Below are 12,085 nucleotides of genomic sequence, written 5' to 3' on the forward strand. Positions count from 1 at the left end.
AGATTAACCGAGGACCATTCACCAATAAATACCACATCGTCCGCGTAAAATAAATGGGAAATACAAGGGCTATTCCTTGGTGTTTGTATACCACAAAACGGGCCCTCAGAACAAGTAGTTTTCATAGCAACATTCTGTGCTTCCATAGCATTTATAAAAATAAAATGGGAAAGGGCATCACCCCGTCGTACTCCTCTTTTGATGTCGAACTCAGTTGTGGGGGACCAATTAATCAAGACTGAAGATCTAACTGATGCAAAAGTTCCTTTAACCCAGCATCTCTATTTCCTGTGAAATCCCATATGGGCGAAATGGAAACAATAAAACCCCAATTAACAGAATCGAATGCTTTATCAATATCGACTTTAAAGATCATCGTCTCTTTGTTAGGTTTTTTACACCAAGCAACAATCTCATTAAGAATTAATGCACCCTCAGTAATATATCGCCCAGAAACATACGCGGACTATTCTTCCCCAATAATCGAGCCCATCACCTTTTTAATCCGATTAGCCAAAACTTTTGAGATAATCTTGGTTATGCACCCGATGAGATTGATAGGAAGAAATTCCTCGATTCTTTGTGGATCATCTACCTTAGGTAAAAGAGAGATAAAACTGGAATTGCATCCATTGTTAACCAAGCCATGATTATAAAAATTTTCCATCTGTTCACCGACATCATTTTCAAACAAATCCCAAAATCATCTAAAAAATTTGAAAGTGAATCCATCCGGACTAGGTGCTTTATCTTCACCACATTCCCACACCGCACTCTTTATTTCATCCTTCGAGAAAGGAATTACCAAGTTTTAGGTCTCGGACACGTTTAGCCTAGACATCGAATTGTTGAAGAATATCGCCCTTTCGTAACTAGGATCAAAAAATTTATCTTTAAAGAAATCTTTTATTTCACACTTCAAGTCATCCGGACTCGAAACCCAAGTATCATCAAACCATAAACCGTACAATCTATTTGTCTTGTAATGACTATTAATCATACCATGAAAAAAAGCCGAGTTTTCATCACCTTCAACTGCCCATTTAATTCTTGCCCTTTGCTTAGTTGGCCGTTCAAAACAAAAAAAAAATTCTTGCCCTTTGCATAAGATCCAAAAGATTGCACTTTTCGATATCGCCAATTTTCTTTTTGCATTCAAATCTATCAATCTCCTCCTACTCAGACAGATTGTTACATTCAACCAATAGATCCAACTCTTTCAATATGTTATATAAAAGCTTGCGCAAACCATGTTCATTGTGCGCCACTTCCTTCCTCCATGCCTTAATAGCCATTTTACATTTACGAAGTTTATTAGCTAACCAGATATCCGGTCTACCATCGCCACCCGGAGAAACGCCCACCTCTTTTATCAACTTGTCCAACCCTTTATTTAATAGCCACGAATTAAAGAATCTAAACGGCTTTGGACCAAAGTTTAGGTCCACATAGGCTAAGACCATCGGCCTATGATTTAAAAACTTTTTTGGTAAAGCTGTTAGGTAAGCCATCGGCCAACAATTAATAAACTCATGCCCAACTTAAACCCTGCCAATCTTGCTGCATTTACTACCCACATCTGACATATACGTAAACGTGCTGCCCCCATACTGTATTCATATAAATCAGCCTTTGTAATAAATTCGTTAAAATTCTTTGCACTAGACATACAAAACTCCGAGTTCTTCCTTACGTTTGGATTCCGAACACAATTAAAATCGCCGAGTAGAATCCAACAACCTTCATTATTTTATTTCAGCAAAACAACTCCTCTCATAGAGCTTTTTTAAGAATTGCATCTTGTGGAGCATAAACAGTTACCACGAACACAAAACCCTCAATTCCTTTAATAACACCTTATACCCATATATAATTCCTGAAGCATTTAGACTCATTTAAAGCAAATACCTTAGGGTCCCACATACACATTAACCCACCCGGCCTACCATAAGCATTCTGAATCAAACATTCAATAGGAGAATTATCCCAAAAATTACTAACCCGGCCGAATTCTACACGAATCCACCATCTGAGTCTCTTGGATAGCAATGAAGTTGATATTGTGTTTTGCCTTTATCCCCCTAACTTGTTCCCCCTTGACGGTATCACCCACCCCTCTAATATTGTAAGTTAAAAAATTCATTGTTTCACATTTGTCTCCTCCTCCTCCTCCACAATCACAGTACGAACTATATATGGTCTCTCTGCGACCCTAAAACCGACTTATTCCCCAACGTTCACAGTCAAACTGACCTCTCGATCGATATCCAATGGTGGCGAGCCCCTTCTATGTTTTCATTGAACCTCGACAACTTCTTCAACATCAAAATTGAGTTTTGTCCTCGTTTTAAGAAACCCACCTGATTTTGAACCCCACAACCTGTTACTTAATCGCAAGGAATGCTACGGCATCTTCCTCTTTGAACAAGTTTTTGGAAACTGTTGAATTGTTGCTCAGAGATTGACTATAAATATTCAGATTGACTAGGAGGCGGTGGTGGGGTTGGCCATCTGAACCCTCCCAAGAAGATTGCACGTTCATCATTATTCTGATTTGGATGCAATGTTGTTTCTTTTTCCAATGCACTTCAACGGAGCCAGAGATTTATCCGGAGTGATGATGGATGAAACCTGAAATTACTTCCTCCTCCACAAATGATTTTTATCCCAAAGTAATTGATTGGACCAGTCTACTTTCTCCTCACAGACCAAGACCTCATGTATTTGATCCATCCCCATCAAATCTTAATCACCACCTCAACTATTTTCTTTCCCTTTGCTTGGAAACAATACAACCTCTCTCCTTGGACAACTCATTATCAATATATATGTGGGTGTCATGTAGAATGAAAGCCGAGAGGGGTTTGGGGCAGCTCCAAACCGAAACAAAGGGGAAAAGAAAATGTGAAGTGAGTTTGTGTAAAATGGTAGTAATTGGTTAAAGGGTGTGTATTTGGAATTTGCTGGTACAAGACATGGTGGTGACATATGGAATGGGTGGCCGTGTATAATATCTTTGACTAACACTACTAACAAGCATCCTAGATCTTTACTTTTTATGTTTTTGAAATAAGTACAAATGGAAGATGTGATGGTATGTTTGTGTGCATTAATTAGTGTTTTAAAAACCGGTTTAAACCAGCTGGTTGAACCGGTTAAACCGGATTTCGCACAACAAGTATGTATTTTGAGTCCAGTATTTTTGGCCGGTTTGCTAGAACATCGTACCGGCGGTTTTTTGTCTAAAATACCGGTTTTTACCGACAAACCGGTTTTATGTCCGATAAATTGTTAATATTTGCGGCCCATATTTTTTCAAAATTACTTTTAACCCAACAATTAACATTCAAGTTGTAAACTTTAAGACTATTTTTTTTAAAATTGAGTGCTTTTGCATTATTTTTTTTAATATGGATTAACTTTTGAATTATTTTTTTGTTATGGATAATTTACTTTTTGGGTTATTTTCGGATTAAAGTTACATTTATAGGAAATTATAAAGTAAATTATTCATCCGTTTGAACATTCCGGTATAACCTGGTTCAACCGATTGTACCATTTTTTAGCCTAACCCGGTACAAGTAAAATAACGGTTTTTAAAACATTGGTGTTAATTTAAATATGCTTATACCCATTCACAATCTCACAATCCTAACATCATATTATAAAACTAATTTCTCTCTTCTCAATTTACATAATTTAACCCATCTCAATCTTTTACTCCCATTAACAACCTAATCTCTTCCTTTTTTAGGCCCTGTTTGTTTTTGCCTCTTTTCTCTTAATAGAGGAAAACGTCTGATTCGGTCAGACGAAATCAGACGTGGGGCTGTTTGTTTTTTTTCTAGCATTAAGAGGTTCAGCGTCTTAATAGCATCTGAACCAGTAAAAGCTTTTAATGGGTCTGAAAACCTCTTAACCAAAAAAAACATATGTTTGTATCCGGCCTCCATTAACTTCTAACCCGGAGACTAGGCTCCATCTCCGATGACTAGAGGTTCGTCTCTAGCCTCCACCTCTTAATAATTCAGATTTCAGATATTTGAACCACCTCTTAACATTCAGATGTGAAATTCAGATTCAGACTTAAATCTCTAAAAAAACAAACGGGGCCTTAATCTCATCCTTCTTTATTGAAAAAAATTCTATTTATAATTAGTTTTGATTAACTATATGAATATAATTAAGTAATTATGTTTTTTAAAAATATATTATTTAATTGAAAACTTTAAATATATATATATATTAATCAAACACGCTTTATAAAATAGATAAAAATAAGTTACATTTTTAACGAAATTTATACCGGACTCCATTTTTAATGGTTAAAACTTTAATTTTATTTAAAAATACGATTTTTTAAACAAACTCCATTACTAACGAAATTTATACCTGAATGTTCATAAGAAAAATAAGACTATGTTTTTTATATTTTTTAAAAGGTTAAATATAAAAAGATAAAACAAAAACCAAAATATATATATAAATAAATGTTAAGAATTAACTTAACCAACTTCAGCCAACTTACCATGGTTAACAAAATAGTTATATTAATGAAACTTAAATCTTAAATACTAAATTAGTTGGTTTTATGTGACACCAGCTGTTGATATTTATCTATATATATAATGGTGATTTCTATATTAATTATAGTAATAAACAAGGTTTTCAACCCCGCGTTGCTGGGTAATCGATTAAAATAGTCAATAGTCAAAGGTGCCACAATTCGATGGCAACCGAGGGATTTCAAAGACTCTTGATTGTTTGGGACTTGCCTAATGAAAACACAACTTATCAATTAAAAGATGACATTAATATCAAGTTTGACCTCATTCAATAAGTCTACTGAACAAACACATTACATTCGAGACAAAAGAATTATAAAATGTTCAAAAAAATAACAATTGATTTGGCTCAGATCTTTACAATAGACCGAAATATTTATAATACACGGTGGTGGCTACATCAGTGGTTTCAAATAGATACCCTGGCACCTGCCATCCACCAATCCTGCGATACCAACCAACGATCTTTACTTCAGTCATTGTAGCCTCTTGTAGTGTAAAATAACAATAGAGCAATTTGTATATGAGTAATTCCATCTGAAAACTTCATATAGAATTGTATCCAACCGTTTAACAAATGAAGTATGGTAGATAAGCAATCTATCACTATTTAGAAAGTTAACAAACCACAAATATTATGAACTTTAGTTCTGCTGCATTCTATTTAGAATGCTTTAGTTTGAGAACTGAGTTGTCATGTGCAAACTTATATAGTATAGTATGAAAAAAAAAATAAAAAAATTATATGATTTTACCTAAGACATAATATTTTGATATCTACTTCATACGACTTTCTAAACAACAATATGTTCTCATATCTTAAAGGAGAGTCATTGATATCACTGTTGACACTTGACAAACAATTGGATGATTGCATGTATAAAGAGTATAGTCCAATAAATAATTACTCTTGACAAACAATTGGATGATTGCATGTATAAAGAGTATAGTCCAATAAATAATTACTCGCCTTGAAATATATGAGTCCTACATAAAAGTATCCATTTTTAATTGTGTCAGACGAGTTATATTAGCACACTCCTTTGATGTGGTTTCTGCATTCTTAACATGTTAGAAACGTGGAGATTAACAATGAGAAAAATAGTGTATAATTAAAACGAATTTACCTGTCATTTCCCCGAAACACGAATGATTTGCATATCGAATTTTGAAGCTTCGTTAATACCAAACCGAACACAATTAGCAAAAACATTTTAAGGGTTGGCCAAACTGGAAGAAAAGTTTGTAAAAGTTAATGTTGCGTACCAGCCGCTTTTATTATGGCTTGTACCGGAGAGCTTTCAGTTTGCAGTAAACTCAAAGCAACAAAATAGTAACAATCAAAAAGAAGATTCTGTGTTACTCGGTAAAAAATACCATTCATCAAATTGTGATTTCTCTGCATGACGCGTGGTTTTAACTGTCACTAAATTTGGCTCAGAGTCGTTTTAACATCGGAGCAAGAGGATTACACCGCAACGGCTGCAGCGAAGGTTGAAAGCTGAGAAGTAATGGTACATCTCGCATTTTCCTTCCTCCAACATTACCTCGCCAACTTGTGGAGAATCACATTCTTAACTAAATTCAGATGCAATCATCATAACCTTCACTTCTCGTGTTAAAAACATGAATCACCTCAAATTCAATTGTTAACATACATGAAAGAAAGAAAACCCTGTTTGGGTTTCATGTTTGTAAACCACAAAACACCTTAAATATATACAACTTCAAAACACATATAATGGATCAAAATCATATTATCAAAGTTGTACATGTCCAAGAAAAAACCCAAACTAAACTAACCATATAACAAATCAAAATCGAAACCCTCAACAGCAGCACCTGGACAAAGCCCCTAATAGGCCTAATCAAATCATGTTTTTAAAAACTCAATTACTAATTAGCATATGCCCTAACAACCGAATTGAATTATGTTTTAAAAGCCGTACCTGATCATGGTGCCGAAAGAACAGAGGGTTGATGCTCCACGTACCTGGTTCAGTGGTAGAGAGAGACTACTACTAAACCACCAGACCATCGCCGTCGATAATCAGAACCTGGCAAGTGGCAACACCAGCTCCGTCATGTAGTATGAAATAGAGTTACAAAGGAATGCGACGATAATAAGAAGACCTAATTTTGATATGTTACCAGAGAAACAAAGTAAAGGATGAAGAGAAAGTGGTGTCAGGAAGAGGAAATGAATGGTGGGTGCGTAAAGAGGAGACGAAAGCAGTCCTATAAACACGTGGAGTATGTAAAAACCACAATTTTATGAACAATTATTTTACTGAGAGGGCTAAAACTTGGTTTTTAATATATAGAATTATGTTTTAAAATCCGTACCTGATCAAGGTGCCGAAAGAACAGAGGGTTGATGCTCCACGTACCTGGTTTAGTGGTAGAGAGAGACTACTACTAAACCACCAGACCATCGCCGTCGATAATCAGAACCTGGCAAATGGCAACACCAGCTCCGTCATGTAGTATGAAATAGAGTTACAAAGGAATGCGACGATAATAAGAAGACCTAATTTTGATATGTTACCAGAGAAACAAAGTAAAGGGTGAAGAGACGGTGGTGTCAGGAAGAGGAAATGAATGGTAGGTGTGTAAAGAGGAGACGAAAGCAGTCCTATAAACACGTGGAGTATGTAAAAACCACAATTTTATGAACAATTATTTTACTGAGAAAGCTAAAACTGGGTTTTTAATATATAGAATTATGTTTTAAAAGTCGTACCTGATCATGGTGCCGAAAGAACAAAGGGTTGATGCTCCACGTACCTGGTTCAGTGGTAGAGAGAGACTACTACTAAACCACCAGACCATCGCCGTCGAACACCAGCTCCCTCATGTAGTATGAAATAGAGTTACAAAGGAATGCGACGATACTAAGAAGACCTAATTTTGATATGTTACCAGAGAAACAAAGTAAAGGGTGAAGAGACGGTGGTGTCAGGAAGAGGAAATGAATGGTGGGTGTGTAAAGAGGAGACGAAAGCAGTCCTATAAATACGTGGAGTATGTAAAAACCACAATTTTATGAACAATTATTTTACTGAGAGAGCTAAAACTTGGTTTTTAATATATAGAATTATGTTTTAAAAGCCGTACCTGATCATGGTGCCGAAAGAACAGATGGCTGATGCTCCACGTACCTGGTTCAGTGGTAGAGAGAGACTACTACTAAACCACCAGACCATCGCCGTCGATAATCAGAACATGGCAAGTGGCAACACCAGCTCCGTCATGTAGTATGAAATAGAGTTACAAAGGAATGCGACGATAATAAGAAGACCTAATTGTGTTACCAGAGAAACAAAGTAAAGGGTGAAGAGACGGTGGTGTCAGGAAGAGGAAATGAATGGTGGGTGTATAAAGATGAGACGAAAGCAGTCCTATAAACACGTGGAGTATGTAAAAACAATAATTTTATGAACAATTATTTTACTGAGAGAGCTAAAACTTGGTTTTTAATATATAGAATTATGTTTTAAAAGTCATACCTGATCATGGTGCCGAAAGAACAGAGGGTTGATACTCCACGTACCTGGTTCAGTGGTAGAGAGAGACTACTACTAAACCACCAGACCATCGCCGTCGATAATCAGAACCTGGCAAGTGGCAACACGAGATCCGTCATGTAGTATGAAATAGAGTTACAAAGGAATACGATGATAATAAGAAGACCTAATTTTGATATGTTACCAGAGAAACAAAGTAAAGGGTGAAGAGACGGTGGTGTCAGGAAGAGGAAATGAATGGTGGGTGTGCAAAGAGGAGACCAAAGCAGTCCTATAAACACGTGGAGTATGTAAAAACCACAATTTTATGAACAATTATTTTACTGAGAGAGCTAAAACTTGGTTTTTAATATATAGAATTATGTTTTAAAAGTCATACCTGATCATGGTGCCGAAAGAACAGAGGGTTGATGCTCCACGTACCTGGTTCAGTGGTAGAGAGAGACTACTACTAAACCACCAGACCATCGCCGTCGATAATCGAAACCTGGAAAGTGGCAACACCAGCACCGTCATGTAGTATGAAATAGAGTTAAAAAGGAATGCGACGATAATAAGAAGACCTAATTTTGATATGTTACCAGAGAAACAAAGTAAAGGGTGAAGAGACGGTGTTGTCAGGTAGAGGAAATGAATGGTGGGTGTGTAAAGAGGAGACAAAAGCAGTCCTATAAACACGTGGAGTATGTTAAAACCACAATTTTATGAACAATTATTTTACTGAGAGAGCTAAAACTTGGTTTTTAATATATAGAATTATGTTTTAAAAGTCATACCTGATCATGATGCCAAAAGAACAGAGGGTTGATGCTCCACGTACCTGGTTCAGTGGTAGAGAGAGACTACTAATAAACCACCAGACCATCGCCGTCGATAATCGAAACCTGGATAGTGGCAACACCAGCTCCGTCATGTAGTATGAAATAGAGTTAAAAAGGAATGCGACGATAATAAGAAGACCTAATTTTGATATGTTACCAGAGAAACAGAGTAAAGGGTGAAGAGACGGTGGTGTCAGGAAGAGGAAATGAATGGTGGGTGTGTAAAGAGGAGACGAAAGCAGTCCTATAAACACGTGGAGTATGTAAATAACCACAATTTTATTGACAATTATTTTACTGAGAGAGCTAAAACTTGGTTTTTAATATATAGAATTATGTTTTAAAAGCCGTACCTGATCATGGTGCCGAAAGAATAGAGGGTTGATGCTCCACGTACCGAGTTCAGTGGTAGAGAAAGACTACTACTAACCCACCAGACCATCGCCGTCGATAATTACAACCTGGCAAGTGGCAACACCAGCTCCGTCATGTAGTATGAAATAGAGTTACAAAGGAATGCGACAATAATAAGCAGACCTAATTTTGATATGTTACCAGAGAACAAAGTAAAGGGTGAAGAGACGGTGGTGTCAGGAAGGGGAAATGAATGGTGGGTGTTTAAAGAGGAGTTGAATAATAGCAGTCGTACAAACACGAGTATGTAAAAACCACAATTTGATGAACAATTATTTTACTGAGAGAGCTAAAACTTGGTTATTTATATATAGAATTATGTTTTAAAAGGCTTACCTGATCATGGTGCCAAAAGAACATAGGGTTGATGCTCAACCTACCTGGTTCCATGGTAGAGAGAGACTATCACTAAACCACCAGACCATCGCCGTCGATAATCGAAACCTGGCAAGTGGCAACACCAGCTCCGTCATGTAGTATGAAATAGAGTTACGGAGGAATGCGACGATAATAAGCATACCTAATTGTGTTATGTTACCAGGGAAACAAGGTAAAGGGCGAATAGATGGCGGTGTTAAGAAGAGGAAATGAATGGTGGGTGTGTAAAGAGGAGATGAATGATAGCAGTCGTACAAACACGTGGAGTATGTAAAAAACACAATTTGATGAACAGTTATTTTACAGAGAGAGCCAAAACTTGGTTTTTAATATATAGAATTATGTTTTAAAAGCCGTACCTGATCATGGTGCCGAAAGAACTGAGGGTTGATGCTCCACGTACCTAGTTCAGTGGTAGAGAGATACTACTACTACTAAACCACCAGACCATCGCCGTCGATAATCAGAACATGGCAAGTGGCAACACCAGCTCCGTCATGTAGTATGAAATAGAGTTACAAAGGAATGCGACGATAATAAGAAGACCTAATTGTGTTACCAGAGAAACAAAGTAAAGGGTGAAGAGACGGTGGTGTCAGGAAGAGGAAGTGAATGGTGGGTGTATAAAGAGGAGACGAAAGCAGTCCTATAAACACGTGGAGTATGTAAAAACCATAATTTTATGAACAATTATTTTACTGAGTGAGCTAAAACTTGGTTTTTAATATATAGAATTATGTTTTAAAAGTCATACCTGATCATGGTGCCGAAAGAACAGAGGGTTGATGCTCCACGTACCTGGTTCAGTGGTAGAGAGAGACTACTACTAAACCACCAGACCATCGCCGTCGATTATCAGAACCTGGCAAGTGGCAACACCAGTTCCGTCATGTAGTATGAAATAGAGTTACAAAGGAATGCGATGATAATAAGAAGACCTAATTTTGATATGTTACCAGAGAAACAAAGTAAAGGGTGAAGAGACGGTGGTGTCAGGAAGAGGAAATGAATGGTGGGTGTGGAAAGAGGAGACGAAAGCAGTCCTATAAACAAGTGGAGTATGTAAAAACCACAATTTTATGAACAATAATTTTACTGAGAGAGCTAAAACTTGGTTTTTAATATATAGAATTATGTTTTAAAAGTCATACCTGATCATGGTGCCGAAAGAACAGAGGGTTGATGCTCCACGTACCTGGTTCAGTGGTAGAGAGAGACTACTACTAAACCACCAGACCATCGCCGTCGATAATCGAAACCTGGAAAGTGGCAACACCAGCTCCGTCATGTAGTATGAAATAGAGTTAAAAAGGAATGCGACGATAATAAGAAGACCAAATTTTGATATGTTACCAGAGAAACAAAGTAAAGGGTGAAGGGACGGTGGTGTCAGGTAGAGGAAATGAATGGTGGGTGTGTAAAGAGGAGACGAAAGCAGTCCTATAAACACGTGGAGTATGTAAAAACCACAATTTTATGAACAATTATTTTACTGAGAGAGCTAAAACTTGGTTTTTAATATATAGAATTATGTTTTAAAAGTCATACCTGATCATGGTGCCGAAAGAATAGAGGGTTGATGCTCCACGTACCGAGTTCAGTGGTAGAGAAAGACTACTACTAACCCACCAGACCATCGCCGTCGATAATTACAACCTGGCAAGTGGCAACACCAGCTCCGTCATGTAGTATGAAATAGAGTTACAAAGGAATGCGACAATAATAAGCAGACCTAATTTTGATATGTTACCAGAGAACAAAGTAAAGGGTGAAGAGACGGTGGTGTCAGGAAGAGGAAATGAATGGTGGGTGTTTAAAGAGGAGTTGAATAATAGCAGTCGTACAAACACGAGTATGTAAAAACCACAATTTGATGAACAATTATTTTACTGAGAGAGCTAAAACTTGGTTATTTATATATAGAATTATGTTTTAAAAGGCTTACCTGATCATGGTGCCAAAAGAACATAGGGTTGATGCTCAACCTACCTGGTTCCATGGTAGAGAGAGACTATCACTAAACCACCAGACCATCGCCGTCGATAATCGAAACCTGGCAAGTGGCAACACCAGCTCCGTCATGTAGTATGAAATAGAGTTACGGAGGAATGCGACGATAATAAGCATACCTAATTGTGTTATGTTACCAGGGAAACAAGGTAAAGGGCGAATAGATGGCGGTGTTAAGAAGAGGAAATGAATGGTGGGTGTGTAAAGAGGAGATGAATGATAGCAGTCGTACAAACACGTGGAGTATGTAAAAAACACAATTTGATGAACAGTTATTTTACAGAGAGAGCCAAAACTTGGTTTTTAATATATAGAATTATGTTTTAAAAGTCGTACCTGATCATGGTGCCGAAAGAACTGAGGGTTGATG

This window comes from Bidens hawaiensis, unplaced genomic scaffold (assembly GCF_021521415.1).
Source record: "Bidens hawaiensis isolate Kalapana, Puna unplaced genomic scaffold, B.hawaiensis_p1.1 tig00019089_1, whole genome shotgun sequence".
NCBI lineage: Eukaryota > Viridiplantae > Streptophyta > Magnoliopsida > Asterales > Asteraceae > Bidens > Bidens hawaiensis.